Source organism: Tasmannia lanceolata, unplaced genomic scaffold (genome assembly GCF_043159265.1).
Source record: "Tasmannia lanceolata isolate RefF3 unplaced genomic scaffold, GAP_Taslan_0.1 ptg000002l, whole genome shotgun sequence".
Taxonomy (NCBI): domain Eukaryota; kingdom Viridiplantae; phylum Streptophyta; class Magnoliopsida; order Canellales; family Winteraceae; genus Tasmannia; species Tasmannia lanceolata.
This window is the reverse complement of record NW_027518679.1, coordinates 56,790,437-56,799,975: the sequence shown is the minus strand read 5'-3', so window position 1 is coordinate 56,799,975 and position 9,539 is coordinate 56,790,437. Positions and strand designations below refer to the sequence as shown.

The 9,539-nt window shown below is 38.2% G+C and overlaps 1 long non-coding RNA gene across 1 annotated transcript; it reads right to left on the bottom strand.

Moving 5' to 3' along the window:
- Positions 1 to 767: 767 nt before the first annotated feature.
- LOC143887399 (uncharacterized) lies at positions 768 to 1,756 on the bottom strand. Its single transcript, XR_013254157.1, has 3 exons — positions 1,428 to 1,756; positions 1,250 to 1,318; positions 768 to 1,132 (listed from the first exon to the last, which is right to left on the bottom strand). It is a non-coding gene; the product is annotated as an uncharacterized LOC143887399 (long non-coding RNA).
- Positions 1,757 to 9,539: the final 7,783 nt, after the last annotated feature.

The following is a 9,539-nucleotide window of genomic DNA, read 5'->3' as shown; positions in this document are numbered from 1 at the left end:
AGTGGGGCACACATTATTTGGGTGATCTAAACTGTTCATTTGTTGGACCATGATGTAGATACTAGATAGGGTGTGCCACTGTGCCCAGAATATCTTTTTTTAAAGATTCTATTGAGTTGTTTTAGCAGTTCACACTTCACAGTTTATATGTGCCCCCCGTAGGATGATAGTAACCATTGATCCGTGCAGGTTTTTATACTCTTTCGTCAATTTTAAAACCCCACAGATCGAAGGGCTAGGAACATCCTGTGGAGAAGATTTTTTGGGCACACCCTATCTACATCATGGCCTAACAAATGAATGGTTTGGATCACCTAAAAATGGGGCCCAATTGTTTTTGGGGCTGCATGTGCCTGCACCATATAATTTATCTGCAATTTAATAGTGTCGGAAGTGCCATTATCAGAATAAGTGTGTGCGGCATCATTTGAAACGGCCCCCAAAACCAAAGGAACAAAATCCGTGTTGTTTAGTTAGACATATTGAAACCAAATTAACCTGAAATACATCCTCATGGCTCATACTAAACACTTAGACATATTGAAAGAGACCATGTCATTGAAAGGTTAAAAAGGTTAAAAGAGACCAACCATGTCAAATGCCACATTTATACAAATACAAACCTATTAGAATTCAAGAGATAAGCCATGTATATCTAAACCACCTTCAGGTTTGATTAATGTACAAACCTGTTAAAGAATAGAAACCAACCATGTAAAAGAGTCAATGACCAACCAAAGGCCACCTTTATACAAATACAAACCTGTTAGAATTCAAGAGACCAACCATACAAATACAAACCTGTGAGAAGTACAACAAAATCCAAACCATCCAATTTCCAAACCACTTAAGACCCAAAAATAAAACAAGATACAACACCACCACCTCTTCTCCACCTAAAAGAATAGTCAAGACTCAAGATATAGTCACAACCCAACATAGCATCTAAAGTCTAAGCATCCCAAGCCATCAAACTTCAAACTTCAAAGTTGAAACTTGAAACCACAAAAAGATATAACATGCACATGATCCAAATCGAAAAGAGGGAAAAATAAAAAGAAATTCCATCCAATCCTCCAATGTCCAAGCTCACACTTCTTTGCATCATTTTTTCCTCGGATCCATAGATATTCTGAAAAAAATAACATAAATTTAGTATATTAGTATCTGAATAATAAATTAAATATTGCAAGATAAACTTTCTGAAGCAATAAAATTATTTAAATTTAGTTATGTTGAAGCCATTTACCATAAAAAACATGAGTGAAGTGGCATTTCGACTTTCAAGGTCAATCCAAAGAAAATTCCGTACTATCAACTGCGAAGGTATAATATAAATCAAATTTTGATGAAAATGAAAATTTTTGTGAGCTTCCTACAATTAATTATAACATAATAATTGAGTTAACATTAAAAAAAAATGTTACCTAATTCAAATTCTTCAAGTTCATCTAGCTGTTCTTCTATTTCAATAGGGAGTGGCGAAGCCCGTAACCAATCCTGTCCACAAATCAAGCACTCCACTAACTTAGGGGTTAGAGAACTGCGAAACTGATCAAGAATACGACCTCCGGTGCCGAAAGCAGACTCTGAGGCAACAGTGGATACGGGAATAGCTAGAACATCTCTTGCTATTTGGGAAAGAATTTTGTATCTAGAACTATTCACTTTCCACCAATTCAATATTTCAAATTTTGGGTCTTGAGTTTCACATCCTTCCTCTAAGTATCTATCCACCTCAGACTTAGCATCCTCACTCTCCTCTTCTTTTAAGAATGCAACAAACTCCGATTCAACAACCTCCATGTCATTTACATTATGAACTGTACTAGTAGTGGGCGGTGAGGAAATAGATTTGTAATGCACAAAGAGATGATGTAATGCTCCACCTACTCTATTAGTGAGTGCACTAACCTTATCCGAAGTATAAAGTTTAGAATAACAAAATTTAACATACTTCAATTTAAATCGAGGATCCAACACCACAGCAAGCAATAACATCATGTTTACTTTATCAATGTTTCCCCAATACTTATCAAATTTTTCCTTCATTTTGAAAGCCATATTGCTCAAAAAAATATCTTCACTTTTCAACAACTCATACAACTGACGTTCAATTTTAAAAACTTCATGAAAGTATGAGTTAGATGTAACATGCAAAGATCCAGATAATCGTAGAGTAGCCTCGTAGAAAGTTTCCAAAAAATGAGTCAACACTCGAGCATTATCCCAATCTTCAAAAGTAGGAGACCCATCTTTCAACTCTGTCACAAAAAGTACATCTTCATCTTCAAGCCTTTCAAAAGCTTTTCTAAATTTCAATGCAGTTTCCAACATAAGATAAGTAGAGTTCCATCTAGTTGGGACATCTAGGCAAAGAGAACTCTTACATGTGATTCTCTCTTTCTCCACACAAGACTTGAATCTTCCCAATCTAGATGGAGAACTCCTAATGTACCTTACTGCCCCACGAATTCGAGAAATCGATTCGATGACCTCATTTATCCCATCTTTGACAATCAAATTTAATATGTGTGCACAACATCTCATGTGAAAGAACTCACCATCTAAAATGAAACCATTTCTATTAAAAAAAATTTTCTTCAAATATCCAACAGCTGTATCGTTTGAACTTGCATTATCTACTGTAATTGTGCACACATTTTCTATACCCCATTGTATCATGCATGACTCGACAGCTTGTCCTATTGCCTCACCCTTATGACTAGAAATGATACAAAAGTTTATTATTCTCTTATGCAATTTCCAATCATGATCAATGAAATGGGCTGTAAGGCACATATAGGGAAGATTTTGTAAAGAAGTCCATGCATCTGTTGTCAGGGAAACTCTTTGGTTTGTTTTATGCAACAAGTCCTTCATTTTTTTTCTCACTGGCATACAATGCCAAATAATCTCTAGCCACTGTTCGACGGCCAACTAACTTAAATCTAGGTTGCATGACACTACAAAAATACCGGAAACCCTCTCGTTCCACAAACCTAAAAGGTAATTCATCAATTATGATCATCCTAGTGAGTGCCTCTCTACACAATTCTTGATCGAATTTCCATGCAACAAGACTACTATCTCCTCCCTCTTGTGACACTGATTGATATGAGGAAAGAAGCTTTTGCCTCTTGTCTTGAAAATTGGGATACTTAGGACAATTTCTAAAATGCTTCTATAATGTACTAGTCCCATAACTACTACTATATGTATAAGCACTTTTGCAATAATTACATATTGCCTTTTTAGGTTTCCCCTCTTCCGTATTCAGGACTTTAGTAAAGTGCACCCACACCTCAGATATAATAGCCTTTTTTTTAGTGGGGCATACCTTTGTAGATTGAGAGCTGACTTCCTCAGTAGGATTTGAACCTCCACCAACTTCGGCATTAGGATTGTAGGTGTCTCCCATACTTTTGACATCTAATAAGAAATAAAAACAATAAAAAAATTAATATCCCATACATGGGTACTACATAGTACATACAATGCTAGACAGTCGGTGTATGATCAATTTACCAATATGTGCACATTTTTTTCTGCAAGCATCACTTATAAAACCCTAAACTAGGATTAATAATGGTGTGACCTCAACACAAAACCGTTTTAGATTAGATGCAAAAGGGTTTGCAAAAGGCCCTGTTTGTTTCAGATTGATGAAAATAGAGATGTCTCATATTCCAAAAGGCCCTGTTTGTTTCAGATTTTTGCAACTGAGTGTTGCCCCAAAACTGATTATTGGACTCCAAATTACGTTTAATTTGGAGTCCATTAATCGGTTTATGCCTTTGTGGTCCACAAACGGCTGCAAAAATCTGACACGAACAGGGCCTAAGAAATAAAAGGGCTTCAATGTTTTAAAAATCAAAGAAAAAAAGGGGGATTTCAATCAGTTCTCAAAATCAAAACAAAAATTAAAGGTAGTATCATCAATCGGTTCTCAAAATTCAAAGAAAACAAATAGGGTTTCAATCGGTTATCAACATCTATTTTTTTCTTTTTTTCTTGGTTTTTCCCTATAAACCACCTTCCTGGAAGATGTGTCTGATAAACCTATATAATGGTATATGCACGATCCCAACCCAAGACATATATTTATTGATGTACTGAAACAAGGCAAAAGAGAATCATACACCTTAGGGCATGATTCTTCAATAAAAAAAGCCTCTGAATCTTCAAGATGGGTCATGTTGACTATGATTAAAACACAAAAATAAACCACAGACTATGACTCTTGGGGATGAAAGCCTTGTCAACACGTCGTGACTAACAGTGTCCAAGCATTGCATTACAAAACCTTAAAAGTAGAATCTAGAATAAGCAATAATCGGTGCAAGAGGGCAAAGGGAAAAGGGTAACGGAGGTGATAAACCACACTCTCCTTATATTAGAAATAGCTTATTAATGTCTCAGATAAATAGCTTATAAATAAAAATTACACCAAGAAGAAAGAAAAATGAAGAAATCGACACATACCTTCCTCTTCTTCTTCTTCTTCTTTTTCGTCTTCACCACGCCGGTCGGACGGACGGACGGAGGTGGGTGGAGGCGCAGCAGTAAGTCGAAACAGGAAAGGGATGGGTTTTGCAAAAAAACAAATCTAGGGTTTTCTTTTGTCTAACTTAATTTCTTTTGAATGATATTAGCCTCAAAATTGATATCAACAACCCCCTTTTTTGTTAAAGAATTAACAAATTCTTAATTAAAAAATGATATCAACACCCCCCTTTTTGTTAATATTACAAAATGATATAATGAAGTGCCGGTTCGGTTCGGTTCTCGGTTCCCGGTCCCCAGACCCAGAACCGAACCGAAATCCATCGGTTTCCAGTTCTGGGAACCAGAACCGAACCATCATTTCGCAGAACCGGACCGAACCGAACCGAAGCAGCCGGTTCGGTTCGGTTCTTCGGTTAAAACCGGAACCATGTCCACCCCTACTTGGACGTACAACTCTCCAATTCATATCTATAAGGAAAAAAGGAGAGAAAGAAAACACAACTCTTGAACGTTTTGCACACACACACTCTCGTTTATTACGTACCTCAATATTGGATGTATTTCCCACGAACTAGCTTTGGGAATCAGTTACCTAATCCGAACAATCATAGTTATCACTTAAGGGCCCTAGGATGTAAGCCGAAACAAATAATCCAAAAATCAGAAATGCCAAAAAAAAAATCAAAATTCCAAACGGTTCGGGCGCACGACCCCAACCATTCAAGCGTCCGAACCCCACCTTCGGGCACCGAGAGGCTCCCCTGCAGAATATTTCAAAAATTGAGCTCTCGGGTTTCTTTGATGCCACATGTTCGGGTTCCCAACTTAGGTTGTTCGGGCATCCGAACCCTCCTTCGAGCGTCCCAAGTCGCGAACTTGGTTTTCACCGAGTGGCCACGAGATTACTAATTTTTACCCAATTTCACCATAACTTTGGGGAGTCATAACTTTTATGTTTGGCCTCTTATTCACGTGAGGGTGGATCCGATGGACTCCTTATGACAAGAGGATTGGATTCCATTAAATCAAAATCCAAGCACCGGATCTCACTGAACGGCATTCGAAAGGGAATCTAAGATCTAGGTCAAAATCTTAAAAATCCAAATTTTAGAGGCCAAAAGGATTGATTTTGGATTCATGTCCAAGGGCAAGATGAATCCCAAGGAATCCAAGACCAAACATGGAGATCATCCGATCACAACCAAACATTCAAAATAAATCTTTAAATCAACAACTTCCCACTTTTAGGGTTTCCAATTACTTAAAAGTCATCTTAGGATGTGGATCATACCTCAGTTCATTTTCTTCGACCCTCGAACTTGATCATCTTCTCCTCCCACACGCATATCACCTCTTTGGCTTAAATGAAACAGTTTAGGTTTTAATTAGTTTTTTCCACAAAACCCACAAAAGATGTATTTTTAGGCTTTCTTAAGAAGCCCTAATCATAAATTTACTTCTTAGACAAAAATGCCCCTCAATAATGAGAGGGGGGCGAATTTTCATTGGGGGTAATTAGGATATTTCACTTTCCCTTCTTTTTCTCTCTCTTATTTTTCATTTTTTCCGGCATCAATTCTTCTTTTTCTTCTTGCTCTTCTTTTTTTCAGATACCTTGTTGGAAATTTTAAAGAATTTGAAAAGCCAAAAGTGATTTTTGCTTCGTCTTTAAAATTTAGAGGAAAAGATTCAAAATTTGGTTTCCCTCTTATTTCAAAAGCTAGTGACTTTTGAGTGCTTTTTTAAATGAAAAGATTCTTTTTAATGCCCAAAACGGTTTTCATTTTACCCCATTAATTGCTAAATGGCTGTGATAATAACACCCATTAAAGTAGCAAAACTGTTTCATCTCCAACGGTCACATTTGTGACCGTTGGAAGAGAAACGTTCAAGGCTCTTAATGGTGGCTTTTCTCAACATTAATACCCATAAATGGTGGCTCCTTCCAACAGACACTTTGGTGTTTATAAAAGGGAGAAGAGAACACAGTTTGGGTAGAGGCTTAGGAATCTAGACAGACGTTTTGGGGTGGCTTTTGCCAACAAGAAAAAGGGTTCTGTTTTCTGGTTTCCATCATTTCCTTCCTTCCGTGTCTGAGCACAATTCTAAGGTGGTTCTGGGTGGACCAGTCAGCGACTGCATGTGGACTGGAGCCATATTTGGTTGTTTTTATCTTGGAGCGTCGATTCGCGGATCCCGGTTGCACCGGTAGGGGGCGAATACGATTCATAAGGAGAGTAACCAGTGGCACGACTCAGCCTTCTCTCTTCGAATATGATTTTTTTCAAACATTCTTCCATCAAAAGAGATCAGTGTAATATGTTTTTCATGTTTTATTTCAATTATGGGTTGATTTACAATACATGGATTTTTTGCTTCAACTTGCACTGTTTTGATGACGAGTAACATGTTTTCGTTTCAAGTAACGTGTTTTGGATTCAACTAAGCCATGTATCATTCTTTCATTATTTGTTTATAAGATCTGTAGAAATCTGATCCGTCTATTTTATCCAACACTCTTAAAAATCATATTTGGGCTTCTTAATATATGAATTTTTCTAACATACCTTCTACTTTTTCCGGCATCGATTCTTTTTTCCTTCTTCTTATTCTTCTTTTCCATTTTTCTGGCACTTTCTATTTTTTCGGGCATTGATTCTTCTTTTTCAACCCTTTCATTTTTCTATCGTCGAATCTTCTTTTTTCTTGTTCCTCCTCTGTTTCTTCCTCTTGTCCCTCTTCTTCTTCCTCCTCTTCTGAGCTAGAATGTGGGGTCGGGTAGAGAGATGATAAACCAAAAAAAAAAAATCAGATAACTAGAAGATGGTATATTTCTATACTTTATCTACTACTATATAGCTAGAGAAAAAAGGAATTTCTTTTATTTTTCCTGTGAGATTTACACATCAGCATTACTCTTTTACCATTAACCCCTTTGCTGATATCTAACATCTATCTCTATGAGAAATTATTTGAGGGTAAAATCGTAATCTACATACAAAAAGTACCAACCCAGGGTACCTGTCTATGACAATTACGAAAAAAACCGATTATGGAAACCTCTATCGATTAGAGGGCGAGGATCGGCCTATATCGATTGGAGGGCTAGGATCAACCTACGGAAATGATTTTACGGGCACAACCGATTGATGTTGTGTTCCATCACATTGACGGTTTGGATAAGCCTATAACCCGCTATAGATCGGAGGGTTCAGATCAACCTATGAAATTATTTTTGGGACACAACCTATGTAGGCAGTGGCCCATCTAATGGACGGTTTGGATCATCCTATGGTACGGGCAATACCGTACATTTTAATAAAGTGAGGAGTGCGATCATCAAAATACGGTGAGTAGTGCCATTATAAAATATAGTAGTGAGGACATTAGCACTATATATAATTTGAAACCACCGTTGTTACTTGGATGTTCCCACGCGGGTCGGGTTCAACTCGAATTTGGGTTGGGTCGGGTTAAAAGCTTTTTCGCAAATCGGGTTGGGTTGGGAAAAATCAACCCGAATTGGAAATCAGGTCAGGTCGGGTTGGGCTGTCGGACAACCTGACCTAACCCGAAACCCGAATTTGGGTTCCATCTGAAGAAGTTCTGTATATGTGTTTTTCTTTTTCAACATTGAAATAGTCTCCACAGTCCACAATGGACGGTTTGGACAATCCTATGGTGTGGGCCATACCATACTTTAATAAAGTGAGGAGTGTGATCATCAAAATATAGTAGTGCAGATAACATTTCCCTTTGTTAATTGTTAGTCCCCGTTTGGTTTGGATTTTGAGAACTGATTGTGAGTTAAAAACTGATTATTGGTAACTCACTATTGGTTCTCAAAATCCAAGACAACCCGGCTTCAGTTGAGGTGGTCAATAATTGGTACTATATCAAATCGGGTCAACCCGACCCAACCCAACCCGAATTGGAAATCAGGTTGGGTCGGGATGAGGAAATTGCAAATCGGGTTGAACCCGGTCGGGTTGAACCCAGTCAGGTTGGAAATCGGGAACTACTTTTTCTTATTCACTATGTGCGGGTCAAATTACAGAAAGTTTGATATTACAAATGCAAGACACCTGTAAAAATATTAACGAATTCTGGGCACCTTAAGAGGAACAACAATTTGGAGGGCTAGGATCAGCCTATGGAAATTATTTTGCGGGCACAACCTATTTATATTGTGTTCCATCACATGGACGGTTTAGATCAACCTACGATGTGGTCTGTACAATTCTTTCACGGCCCATGCAATTCACGACAAGGGGTTTTTTGCTGGTATATGCTTAAGGGCCAAAAAAGCCTTCTGGACTGTTAGGCTGACGGAAGTTCAACTGCTATCCACTCACAACCTGTACAAGTTGGTGAACCAAAGTTCAACCACAATCTACAAGTTACAACTAGAGAAATTTGAGGCAATTTCAGGATCTTTTCTCAGATATATTTTCCGGACTTTTATTTTCCGACGTCAACATCGTTCGTATGCAAGCAACGTATGAAAACTCGACACGTAAATTAGCAGTCCGTCATCACATTCTTCGCCATCCCCATTAGATTGCAGACCGCTTCACGTGGTTCGTCCTTTTTAATTGGCCGGGTCCGGGACTTTCTCCTCCCCCTTGTTTTTATATTGCCACCCCCTTTTTGTTTCCATTGCAGCAAAATGTAAACGGACCAGCGCAGAGACAGAAACATCAATTAGCCAAACTTGGAAAGTTTCGCCATCTGTCACTGCGTTCGAGTTCCACGATTTTTTCATTTATGCGCTCCTCAGAGTTTTCCTTCTTGGTGGGACCACCCTCTGCTCTGAGGCTTTAGCTTTTTAATAATTTTATCGCCGCACTCTAGGATAATACACCCCTTGTAACGTGATTTGACGTCAAAAAGCTGCCCACAATTCATGTTAAACGATAGTGGGGCGAAAAAATCATCTCCCTTGAATTAATGACAAAACTAGCCTTTTACCCTCACCTCTGCAACTATCTTCACCTGTAGACCTGGCAAGCGGGTGGGGCCGGGCCTGG